Below are 14,118 nucleotides of genomic sequence, written 5' to 3'. Positions count from 1 at the left end.
CTGCTGTCATAGGCAAATCTAATATCAAAATGTTAATACCTGGTAGCAACCATACCCCTTATTGCCCAACCACGTACTATAATGAACTTGTAGGACATTGCATCCTAGAGAAAAAATATATTTTTGCAGCAGCAGGCCATGGTTTTGTCACTGCTGAAGTCATTGTGAATTCCAGTTAACTATTTTTGCTCATGTAATTGCTGGCATCATCAACACATATTTAAGTACAAGACTGCGGTGGTGGTGCTGCAGTAGTGTTGTCGCCTCACAATAAGACGCTGTCCGGTTCGATTCTCAGCTAGAGCGTCTTCTGCGTGGAGACATGCGTGAATGGGCGTACCTTTGTTGAAGGTTGTGCGTCAGGGCTGGTAACTCGGCACGTAAAAATCAACTACCAATCATTAGCGGACCGGAGTTCCGCTGTGGCGACCCCTAACCGGGAAAAACTGAAAAACACAACAACAACAGAATGAAGACAAAAGAGAAATTAAAATCCAAACATCCATTTTCTCAGCATTATTGGAGAGAATAAGTAAAGTGACTTACAGGGCTAGACAAGTACAAATACATTAGTACATTTCCAGAGAAAATCCAGTGGAGAAACAAAGTGCTTATGCAGTACAACCTTGAAACCACCTTATTTTAGAAAGATTCCAATGCAGTTAGGCAAAGGGAAATGTCTGCATCACGTACTTTCTGAAACTTAATCAACAATCAATGTATGCATGATGTCATTGGCAAATCTGCATGGTATGCCAATCATTCATCATTTGCATAACGCATCCCAGGTATTAGGCATGTCAGTCACCCTTGCCACACCCTTTCTTGCATGAAACGGCTGGTGAGCAAGTACAGTACAAAAAGCCGACATTTTATTCATATTTTGGTGTGTTCCTCATAAAATGTATGTTTTTCTGGCAATTCATTGAAGTCTGAAGTCACTAAGTAAGGACAGTGAGTTTCAGACTTTATATCCTTCCAAAAATGCATGCCAGTGCAAAACCTATTATTTTAGCAAAGTTGTAAATTTATGTGAGCAGTATTTAAAATCTGTCCCTATTTTTGGAAGTTCCCACCCCATAATTTTTGCTTCTGTCCATATTTCTTGTGCTAAGAGGTTTTCCTCCTCCTGCATGTGTTTGGGAGAGGTGAGTGAATCAAGATGTTTTCCAGTTCAGTCCTTAGCTGGGGTGCCTACTGTGCAACAAAGGGAGGAATTGAGACTGAGCACAGTAGGCACCTCAGCCAAGGAATGAACTGGAGAACATCTTGCTGTGAAGCAGCAACACTACTCGTTGCACTACTGTACCGTCCTATTCCAAGGAACTCGACAAGAAATGTCAGTGGCTACTTGAAGGCTTCTAAGACAATTAAGCACTTTATTGTTGGTTGAAGAAATGCAGACTAACCATTTATTACATGCAGTTGGATATGCTAGATATTATAGAATATAAATAGTGATATATGGTTGCATAATAATATGATGGAACTTCAGATGACAAGAAGCAAGTCAAGTGTTATTTGTACTGTAATGTATGAGTCACCTGGAAAATTAATTACTTTTGAATCCTTGTTGGCTATGTGAATATGCAGTGACAATGTCTGACATTTCTGTTGGACAAATGCCAGTGCAATACATTGTCTTTGCTCAGTGACATTAGACAATATGTTTGATTACTTTTTTTATGTTACGCAGATGAAAACATATTAAGTAACAAGGCAGGCCATGTTTTACATCAGGGTATTATTTAACGTATTCTAGGCTGTGCTGTTTTAAACAGAGCATATGTAAAAGCTAACAGTTGGTTTAACTTCCTGAAATTCTTGAAAATCTGACTGTCTTCATTTCCCACCTGTATTTGTTTATAATGAAACTATCACAGACAAATGCAAAAAGTGATCAAATGTTTGAAAAGAGCTGGCATCATCTAAAAGAATAGTACCTATGCTTACTTGTTAGTGAGTTTTAATCCGGTTGAAATTGTCACGTATCACTTAATGTTCTGTTTATATGTAGTAATTTGTTTTCTTCTTTTTCTTAATACATGAATGGAAAATGAAGAAACAGATTTTAGTTTTATTTGGTTATTTATTTATTTGACATTTGATTACTGGGAAAGTCCGACTGGGTAGAAAACACATTTTCAGCAGAGGCCGAGGGTGTAAAGCTCCATTAAAAAGAGAAAGTAACAAAAATATAACTTTTACAAAAATTAATATCTGAAACAAAAGGGTGACCACAGTGGTGCAGTGGTTAGCGTTGCCACCTCACAGCAAGAGGTTCTCCGGTTTGATCCCTGGCTGGGGTGCCTTCTGTGTGGAGTTTGCATGTCCTCCCTGTGGTCGCGTGGGTTTCCTCCGGGAGCTCCGGTTTCCTCTCACATCCCAAAGACATGCTGTAGGTGGATTGGACACTCCAAATTGGCCCTAGGTGTGAGTGCGTGCATGTGTGTGCCTTCTGTGGAATGTTGGGCGCCGGGCTGGCAACTCGACACCGTAAAACTCCCCTGCCAATCATGAGCGTACAGGTGATCCACTTTGGTGACCCCTAACTGGGAAAAGCAGAAAGAAGAAGAAGATCTGAAATAAAAGGTATATTTGTTTTACAAAATTAATATCAGAAACAAAACAGAAAATAATAGCCAATTCACAGATGAACAAAAAGCCAAGTACATACATTTTTACTTGTGTAAATTAACAGGCTTTTCTAAGCATCATACCACTCAATGTCTTAGTGCAAGAAATTTGGGCAAACCCTGACAAAATGGGGGGCAAAGGCCCAAAAATAGGGATAGATTTTAAATGCTGCTTTTATAAACTTAGAAAGTTGCTAGAGTAGCAGGATTTGTGTTAACATACATTTTCTGAAAGATTTGAAGTCTGAAACTCAAATGCAAGTCATTATTTGGTGACTTCAGTCCTCAGATCATCCCAGTGATTTGCCAGAAAACCACAATTTTTTAAGGAACAGACCAAAAATATGAGGCAAAAATCTGGACATTCTGTGAAAATCAGGACAGTTGAGAGGTATGCTAAGCATATCAAAAACCAAACTTAGGATCTACAGAGATTGTTAACAAATGCACCAATAGATGTGCATATTAACTGGATTGTGACTTGGGGGGGAAAAGCCCCATTATAACGATAACAGGAAAAAGAAGTATAGATATTACATAATTAACATCAGCAACAAAACAGAGAAAACCAAAATTACAGATGAACAATAAGCTATGCCCATATGTTTTTACAAGTGTGGCTATACAGGCAGTATTCAAGCATATATAACAAACTTAGGGTAAAGTAGATAGCAAGGGTCAGCTAGGTTTGGAATATAGACAATCACGTGACTTGAGTAGGAAATCTTTTAGTATAAGCTTAAATTTTTTTGTGGTTTGCGTTTGTTCTGATTAATAAGGGTAGTGCATTCCATAGTTTGGTCACTCATTAGGAGTATAGACATTGGCCATCAGCTTTGTTTGGTTTATGTAAAGTTAGAACTGCTTGTCCTCAGAACGGAGAGCATGGCTAGGTGTGTGAATTTGGAGTATTGATTTTAAGGCAGGACATGTCTCTGGTTTATAGATAAGTTTGTAAGCAGTTGTTAATTGGAGGTAGTTTAGGTGCTGTGGGAGATCAAGCCAGTTAAGGCAGGCAAGAGCAGAGTAGTGGTGTTTATAGTATGATATACCTGATGCGAAATTTTCATTTTTGGTTTTTAGTGTCTTCTGGAGGTTGGTTAGAATGGGGGCATCATAAAGAAAGGAGGGAAGCAGATAGGTTGTGGCTAGGTTTTGGTGGCTATATCCATGACATTTTTGTGGCCATAGAGCACTTAGTTTATGGTGAATTTTTTTAGTAGTACTGTGTATATGAAGGTCAAAGTTTAGTTTATTATCTATTATTACTCCTAATAATTTGGTACCCATGGTGGTGGTGCTTCGGTAGCGTTGTTGCCTCACAGTTAGACGTTGCCCATTCGATTCTCAGTTAGAGCGTCTTCTGTGTGGCGACATGTGTGAATGGGCATTTCTTCGTTGAAGGTAGTGCGTTAGGCCCAGCAAGCCAGTACGTAAAAATCTACTGCCAATCATTAGCGGACTGGAGTTCTGCTGTGGCGACCCCTAAACCGGGAAAAGCCGAAAGAAAGAAACTCCTAATAATTTGGTATGAGGGACTACTTCAGTTTCGTTATTATTCAATGATAATTTCTTAAAGGCTGTTGGGAGAGTCCTTAGTGTAAACAGGAGGAGTTTGGTTTTGTTGGGGTTGAGTAAAAGTTGCGCATTGTCAAGTCAAGATTCGATGGTTTTGTTGGGGTTGAGTAAAAGTTGTGCATTGTTAAGTCAGGATTCGATGGATGAGAAAGCAGTATGGGTTATTTGTCTAAGGTGTGCTAAGTTGCTGGAGGAGGAGGAGCTAAGAGTTGACTCATCAGCATATTGAATTAGGGAACTTTGGCAAGAGACAGTATGGAGATTGTTTATAAAGATGTTGAAGCGGAGGGGTCCAAGGATGGATCCCTGTGGGACTCCTGTTTTGTTGGTTAGATATAATGAGATAGAGCCTTGCCAAACAAAAAACAAACAGCAATTTTTTCAGTTATTTTTTTACTTTTTTTTACATGTTACAGTGGGTACTTGAAGAAAAAGTGAAAGTGGGTACAGCATTGTTAACACTTGTATGTCATGTGATATGTAGCTAAAATTTTTACTGATGTTTGAGATCAGGAGATTCATGTTGTGTCATTAAAGGAAAACTGCACCCTCTCCTACAGTTTAACTCAGTCTTTAGGTTTCTTTTCTCCCTATAGTATGGTTCCAGCATTGTATAGGTACCAGAAACCTGCTTGTACTTTTTAAAAGTTTTATTTCCTTGCATTGAAGTCAAAAGAAGGGGAAAGCCCGTGTACTTTTTTTTTTAACTCAACTTCTCATATACTTTGCAGAGAAATTCATCTCCACCTGCATGGCATGTCATAGACACAGTTGAATCTGTAGTACCCTGGCAGGTACTGCTGTCAATCTTAGATGGGCAATTAATCCTGCTAATGTCAGTTTCTGATATAAAAAAGACAGAAAGCCATGAAACTGTTTTCCATTGTTTTTATTGCAGGGGGTTGGAGAACTTAACACTCCCCTTTCATAGCAAAACAAAGCAGTTAGATCAGTTAGGGGTTTAAAAGCAATTGTTAAATCTTCTGACAAATTTACATAAGCAGCAACACAGTATTGAAATAATGCTGGTTATTTAGTTTATATGTTAAGATAACTTAAATGTAGTATCAAGGATTTCTGTGACATTTAGAGAAAAATCAGAAAATATTTTCTCTTGTGAAGTATCAATGCATTTACCATTTTCAAGTCCCCCTCCCCCCACACACAGGCCAGAACTGCAGAAAGAGAGTCATGTGGCAACCCTATCAACTAGGTGCACTGATACTGTTCATAAAAAGATCTTTTATGCTTTTTTGTGACCTCTTCCAGAGGAGGATACATATACGGGTACATGCAGATCCATTGTAGGAGATTCCCACTGACTCTGAGTTAGTCCTTACATTGTTAGAGTGCATGAGCATTTTGTAGTCCACAAAGGAAATGCGACACTTGGTGGCAACCATAATATACAGCTGAATTTACTTTATAGGTTCATAGGTAGGTACTAGGCTATCGGCCCAAGGGCCTACGTAAGCCTAGCCAACAAGGTTCCCTGGCTTACGCCACCCAAGAAAGTTATTTTCCTGTGCCACTGTAGAGCAGAGACACATAAGTGATCCCCGGGGTGTATTTCCTATTTCCCATCCACTCATCAAGATTTTTCTTGAAGAGTGCTAATGAAAAACTTTGCTTGACATAGATGGGTAGCCTGTTCTAGAGTATGGGAAGTCTCTGTGATAGGAATCTATCCCTCCAGCATGTCCTGTTTATTGTGGTGACAAGGTTTAGGTCCCTAGAGCGTGTAGCTCGGAGGGATTGGGATTTCTTTAGGTGAAGCACGTCCAACAGCTCTGGGTTTGACATAGCTTTATATGTTAGGCAGAGATCACCTCTGAGTAGGCGATATGCTACGGAGTAAAGCTGGAGGTTTTTGAGGCGGTCAGTGTAGGGCATTTGTTTGAGTCCAGTAATCCTCTTTGTGAGGTACTTCTGTGGCTTTTCCAGCTGCTGCAGATGTCTTGTGAGGTACATTCCAAAAGGGGCGTTGTACTCTATAGTGGGTCTAATGAGTGTCAAGTAGAGGGGAATGTTGACCTCTTTTTTCCTGGATGAGAACCCTTTTATGATGAGGTGTGCCACGTAGAAGGACTTCCTGACTACTGTGGCAATGTGACTATCAAAGGAGAGACTACTGTCCACCTGGGTCCCAAGGTCTCTTATCACGCATTCGGTGTTAAGTAGATTGCTGCCTCTGTGGTAGTTCATGGGTACAGAGTTTTTACCAAAGGGGATGACACTGCACTTTTTGGCATTGAGCTTGAGGCCATGGCTCTGACACCAGGCATCTGTCTCAGAGAGGCCCTTCTGTAGGATGTCCACATTATTTGGGGACTTGACTATGGCTCCTAGTTTGCAGTCATCTGCGGACTTCGTTAGCCTGTACTTCAGAGAAGTAGATACCAAACAGGAGCTGTCCCAGGACGGAACCCTGTGGTACTCCACTTGTCACTGGTTTGAGGTCAGATTTGGAGTCTGCAACTTTTACAGTGTGGGTTCTGTCAGTGAGCCAGTTGGCAACCCATCTTGTGACGTAGGGATTTATGCCTAGTTTATTGAGTTTAGCTATAATTCCAGAATGGGGGATGGTGTCGAAAGCCTTGGTGAGGTCAAGATAGGCTGTGTGAACCACCTTACCCCTAATCTACGGCTTTGGTGACTGCCTCAAAGAAGTCGATCAGGTTCAGGAGGCATGATCTGCCTTTCACAAATGCGACCTGGGTGGGATCCAGAGTTTGGAGGTTACCAATGTCTTTGTTTATGAGTTCCATGATGATACATTCCATGGCTTTGCAGACCAGGCTCGTCAAGCTAATAGGTCTATAGTTCCCGGCATCAGTGGTGGCTCCCCCTTTGTGGAGTGGGATAACTGTTGCTGTGCGCCATTCAGTGGGCACAAAGCCTGATGCGAGGCTATTATTGAACATGGTGCTTAAGTGGGGAGCCAGTTCATTCTGAAGTTCATGTAAAACACAGCCTGGGATGTTGTCCGGTCCCATGGATGCTGTTTTTGGCTTTAGAGGGTGCAGCTTTCACCTGCGTAGTTGTGATTACAGGGACTCTGCATTCTTCCTGTATAGATATGGGCCCTTTAGGGGGTGAGGGGGGGTAAAGTTAGCACTGAACCTATCTGCCAGGATGTTGGCAGTATCAGTTGGTTCTGTAATTTTCGTGCTTTTATTTTCGTAGCTAGCTATGGAGGATCTTATAAGGGATCTCAGCTTCTTACTGAGGCTGACCAGGGAGCTCCTCCACTCATGGGATTTTACTCTCTTTTGCAACAGTTTCTTCCTTCTGTTGTACAGTTTGTTTATGGTGGGGGACCACCAGATTGGCTTCCTTTTTTTGGAGGATAGTGTCTTGGTTCTGTTTGGGATAGCACAATCCATGCACTTGTGTAAGTGCTTATAGAGTGCATTTGTGTAGGATTCAGCAGTTATAACTGTCACTCATGTTGGTAATGACTAGGTCTAGGATATTGTTGCCCCTGGTGGGGGTGTGGATAAGTTGATCCTAGGGCATTGGAGTTTATGAATTCCAGAAAGCGTTGCGCTAAGGAGTTGGTACATGAGTAGTTTTCCCAGTTAATGGTGGGGTAGTTGAAGTCGCCCATTATTAGGGTGTTTGGTTGAACCCTAATATTTTCCAGTACATCAAGAAAAGAGGAGTGGGAATCCTGGGGCATGTTGGGGGATCTGTAGCAAGCTACAATTTGGATTGCAGTTTTGCCAAGAGTTAGTTGCACTTGGATAACCTCGGATGCATTATGCTGAGCAACTAACCTGGAGGTGTGGATATCCTTAATGAATATGGACACACCCCCACCTTTGGTGTTTCGGTCCAGGTTACATGGCCGAAAAGTGTGGTATGAGTTATAGCCTGGTAGTACAGGGGTGCTCTCTGGAGCCTTGAACCAGGTCCCAGTCACTGCACAGATATCGATGTTCTCCATTTTAAGGAGTGCCTCGAGTGAGTGCATTTTGAAATGTAGACTTCTAGCATTGAGTAGCATTACCCTCAGTTTTTGCTTGCCTGTTCCTGTTATGGTGGTGAATTTGTTACTTGAACCCTGCCTAAAAAAGGCACTATAGGGGCAGCAAGAGCCTTAGCCAGTATCCGGAATCCCAGGGGCAACAGGTGCAGGCCATCTGTGGCAAAGCATCGTGGTCTGTCGACCATGTCATCCCAAGCAGACAGATACTGGATCCCCTTAGAATGACACCAGAAGCTTAGCCAATTGTTGAAGTCATTTTGTCCTTGTACTGCGGTATAATTCTGGGCGATGGCAGAATGCTACTCAGGGCTAGGGTCATACCTGACTGGGCTACAAGATCGCAGAGCTCTTCCATGTCTCTTTTCATGTAGTCCACGGAGGTACGTCTCAGGTCATTCACACCAACATGGACAATGACAGAGTTATATTTGTACTTGTTGTGGAGTGACCTGAGTGCATGGGTTATGTGGCGGATCCTGGCACCCGACAGGCAACTGACAGTAACCTTCTCCTTGTTTAGCCTGGTGAGTGGGACATCAGTGTGTCTGACTATAGAGTCACCTATGACTAGTGTGTTGGGCATGTTGTTTTGCCTTATTGGCTGTATTTGAGTGGCACACTGAGTCTGTGGGCTATGTGTTATTTGGATTTGGGTTGTGTTGGGGAATGGAGGTTGCTTGTGTTTCTGCTTTGGAGGTCTCTGTTGCTTAGGCAGATTATTATTGAGAGCCTCCTTGAATGTTTTTGAGTTTCTATGTGTGGAGTTTGGTGGTGTAGACGTAGTGAGACTATGTGATGACTGTGGTGTGGTGCAAATGTTTACCTTCTCCTCGTGACTGTCAGGTTCAGTCTTGGTTGGAGAGAGGTTTACCTCCAGTTTGGCTAGATAAGTGCATCTCTCATAAGTTGTAGTGTTGGATGGTAGGAGGAGAGGGTTGTCTGTGTACATGAGGCAATTTCTACATTGCCTCAAGATGCCCAGATTCATCAGATAGACAGGGGAGAACACTAGGAGCTGACCCTTGCACATGCCTGAATAAAAAACTATCTTCCTCTAGATAAGTGAGGAAAGTGAGTACAAGAGCTGTTTTTCTCAACGCCAGTGAGAAAAGTAAGTACAAAAACTGTTTTCCTCTAGGTAATGAGGAAGATTGAGTGCTGTAGTAATTAGTAGCTTATGTAGTGCTTACAAGTTCTGAACAAGTGCTGAGTATGAATAAGCAGATTTAAGTGCTAAAACTAAGAATCTGTATCCGCACCAGACGAGTTACAGAAACAAGTGCAAATGCAGGCTTTCAAATCAGAAAGTTGAGAAAGATGGAAGATTGCCCAAATGGCCAATAACTAACATACATTTAGTATGTGCCCTTGCATTAAAAACACTAAAAAAGGAAATCAAAAGTACTTAACTGTGTTTAAATGTGCCCACACACACACACACACTTGCATGTAAACACAGTACTGCATCCCATATATAGTATTCTATATGCTACATACATTTTTATACAAACACACACATGTATATGTATATATATATATATATATATATCTCCATTTGTATGTCTAAATTTCAATTTTGATTTGTTGGTTCTGTAATTTTCGTGCTTTTATTTTCGTAGCTAGCTATGGAGGATCTTATAAGGGATCTCAGCTTCTTACTGAGGCTGACCAGGGAGCTCCTCCACTCATGGGATTTTACTCTCTTTTGCAACAGTTTCTTCCTTCTGTTGTACAGTTTGTTTATGGTGGGGGACCACCAGATTGGCTTCCTTTTTTTGGAGGATAGTGTCTTGGTTCTGTTTGGGATAGCACAATCCATGCACTTGTGTAAGTGCTTATAGAGTGCATTTGTGTAGGATTCAGCAGTTGTAACTGTATTGTCCATCTGCATGGGTGTCATGAAGTTCACTACTTCTGTCTTAAGAAGCATGAAGTTGGCTTTGGAGAAATTTTTTACTGTGGTTTCCTTAATGGGGGGTGGGGGTAGGATGTGGATATCAAGGGTGATTAGCTTATGGTCGGATCAGACCAACGAGGAGTTGACTTCAGGTGTGGAACACCGGTCACTCATGTTGGTAATGACTAGGTCTAGGATATTGTTGCCCCTGGTGGGGGTGTGGATAAGTTGATCCTAGGGCATTGGAGTTTATGAATTCCAGAAAGCGTTGCGCTAAGGAGTTGGTACATGAGTAGTTTTCCCAGTTAATGGTGGGGTAGTTGAAGTCGCCCATTATTAGGGTGTTTGGTTGAACCCTAATATTTTCCAGTACATCAAGAAAAGAGGAGTGGGAATCCTGGGGCATGTTGGGGGATCTGTAGCAAGCTACAATTTGGATTGCAGTTTTGCCAAGAGTTAGTTGCACTTGGATAACCTCGGATGCATTATGCTGAGCAACTAACCTGGAGGTGTGGATATCCTTAATGAATATGGACACACCCCCACCTTTGGTGTTTCAGTCCAGGTTACATGGCCGAAAAGTGTGGTATGAGTTATAGCCTGGTAGTACAGGGGTGCTCTCTGGAGCCTTGAACCAGGTCCCAGTCACTGCACAGATATCGATGTTCTCCATTTTAAGGAGTGCCTCGAGTGAGTGCATTTTGAAATGTAGACTTCTAGCATTGAGTAGCATTACCCTCAGTTTTTGCTTGCCTGTTCCTGTTATGGTGGTGAATTTGTTACTTGAACCCTGCCTAAAAAAGGCACTATAGGGGCAGCAAGAGCCTTAGCCAGTATCTCGAATCCCAGGGGCAACAGGTGCAGGCCATCTGTGGCAAAGCATCGTGGTCTGTCGACCATGTCATCCCAAGCAGACAGATACTGGATCCCCTTAGAATGACACCAGAAGCTTAGCCAATTGTTGAAGTCAATCATTTTGTCCTTGTACTGCGGTATAATTCTGGGCGATGGCAGAATGCTACTCAGGGCTAGGGTCATACCTGACTGGGCTACAAGATCGCAGAGCTCTTCCATGTCTCTTTTCATGTAGTCCACGGAGGTACGTCTCAGGTCATTCACACCAACATGGACAATGACAGAGTTATATTTGTACTTGTTGTGGAGTGACCTGAGTGCATGGGTTATGTGGCGGATCCTGGCACCCGACAGGCAACTGACAGTAACCTTCTCCTTGTTTAGCCTGGTGAGTGGGACATCAGTGTGTCTGACTATAGAGTCACCTATGACTAGTGTGTTGGGCATGTTGTTTTGCCTTATTGGCTGTATTTGAGTGGCACACTGAGTCTGTGGGCTATGTGTTATTTGGATTTGGGTTGTGTTGGGGAATGGAGGTTGCTTGTGTTTCTGCTTTGGAGGTCTCTGTTGCTTAGGCAGATTATTATTGAGAGCCTCCGCGAATGTTTTTGAGTTTCTATGTGTGGAGTTTGGTGGTGTAGACGTAGTGAGACTATGTGATGACTGTGGTGTGGTGCAAATGTTTACCTTCTCCTCGTGACTGTCAGGTTCAGTCTTGGTTGGAGAGAGGTTTACCTCCAGTTTGGCTAGATAAGTGCATCTCTCATAAGTTGTAGTGTTGGATGGTAGGAGGAGAGGGTTGTCTGTGTACATGAGGCAATTTCTACATTGCCTCAAGATGCCCAGATTCATCAGATAGACAGGGGAGAACACTAGGAGCTGACCCTTGCACATGCCTGAATAAAAAACTATCTTCCTCTAGATAAGTGAGGAAAGTGAGTACAAGAGCTGTTTTTCTCAACGCCAGTGAGAAAAGTAAGTACAAAAACTGTTTTCCTCTAGGTAATGAGGAAGATTGAGTGCTGTAGTAATTAGTAGCTTATGTAGTGCTTACAAGTTCTGAACAAGTGCTGAGTATGAATAAGCAGATTTAAGTGCTAAAACTAAGAATCTGTATCCGCACCAGACGAGTTACAGAAACAAGTGCAAATGCAGGCTTTCAAATCAGAAAGTTGAGAAAGATGGAAGATTGCCCAAATGGCCAATAACTAACATACATTTAGTATGTGCCCTTGCATTAAAAACACTAAAAAAGGAAATCAAAAGTACTTAACTGTGTTTAAATGTGCCCACACACACACACACACTTGCATGTAAACACAGTACTGCATCCCATATATAGTATTCTATATGCTGCATACATTTTTATACAAACACACACATGTATATGTATATATATATATATATATATCTCCATTTGTATGTCTAAATTTCAATTTTGATTTGTTTTTCCTTGAAAGAACATGAAGTACACACACAGGCATATAATCTAGTTCTCTGTTATACACACACACACATATGCGCGTTTTTATACACACGTACTTTATGCACACACACACACACACACACACACACACACACACACACGCATATGTTTTTGCACACGTACATTATATGCAAACATATAGACAAACATACACACACACATGCTATATATATATATATATATATATATATATATATATATATATATATATATATGTACATGTGTGTGTTTGTGCGCAATATGTGTGCATACAATGAATTATTTATAATAAACAGCATAGTATAGTTAAGCATTATTAATGTATACATTCTAGTAAATGTTGCTCAGTGATTTCATTGGTCACTATCACACACTGGCTATGTGTTTCACATGTAATCTTGGTCAGTGTCTTTATGTCAGTATTTTTTTTTTCTTTGTATTGCTAAGGGCGTGTAATACTTGTTATTATCTTTGCCAATATAGCCCAAGTCATGGCTGAAAAAGGTCCTGGGACCAGTTCACTTTCCTGGTTACCAAAGTATAAATAAATATGAAATAGAGAAAAAAAGAGGATGAACATGTCATACAGGATCATTTACTGCAGTGAGAGTTTTCACACCTCAGCATGACAGTGTGGGGGAAGGTTTGTCAAATCTTTCAGGACTACAAAAGACTCTTACAACAAACTGTTATTTACCTACTTTCTTTTACTGGAAGTAGGCAACAGCTATTTATAACATAGACCAAACTCTGACAGACACATAAATGAGGCTCAGTCAGGTAAACATAGAAGCAGTGTTACAGAAGGTGTGCTTAGATGACAGAGCTTCACAGTCCTGCCACTGGCATGCGAAAACAGCACAACTTCCTTATGTTTAGCATGAGTCATGTAAAGAAGACTTGAAATGTATTCTGAGAAGAAGGAATGAAAGCAAGAAAACAAGATCACGTTACCAAGGCAGCCCCCGTCATCCGCCATTTTGAGAGAAACACATTAAAATTGTAAAAGAAGTGCTTGGAGTGATTTTGAGGCATTAAAATAGCTCAAAAACAAAGATAATATGAAAAAATATGTTTTTGTGAGTTCTACGATTAAGTTTGGTTTTCTAAGCATGCAGTCCATATTTGGATTCCATCACACAATGTGCAATGGGGCTAATAACTGCTGAAAAGCAGCTTTGCAAGGCAAGTTAAACATCTGCTGAGGCTGAATCACCTTCACCTGCAGCCTGTGGCTGACAGCAACAGCAAAGAATTCCGGGATACCTCACAGTACCTACTCATATTATATGTTATGAGTAAAATAAAAATGAGAGCAGCTACCTGTATAAGTGCTGCTTATAACTGGAAAGTATAATATCATGAAAGTTAGAAAGCTGTTATATGTAGAAATCCTGCTCTGCTTCCACATTGCTGAAGAGAGGAAGGCATCCCTTTTGAAAGGTTGTGTTTTATGAAAGAGTGTCCTGTTAGAATGTATTCATTATGCAGTAATCCTACATTATAAATTGCTTAATAGGCTTCTGTTTCACAGTTAAAAATTGCTTTCAGTGAATATTATGACTTGTAATAAATAAAACAAAACTGTTTCGTTGAACACTATGATCTCTGATAGATAATCTGCCTGAAGCTTTGTTGTACTACGTAAATGTTCGGCTTTAAAACTGTATGCTTACCTGAAGTGCTAGTCCATCAA

This window comes from Protopterus annectens, chromosome 7.part0, assembly GCF_019279795.1.
Source record: "Protopterus annectens isolate FY-2018-M chromosome 7.part0, PAN1.0, whole genome shotgun sequence".
NCBI classification, from domain to species: domain Eukaryota; kingdom Metazoa; phylum Chordata; order Ceratodontiformes; family Protopteridae; genus Protopterus; species Protopterus annectens.
Note: the sequence above shows the minus strand (reverse complement) of the source record.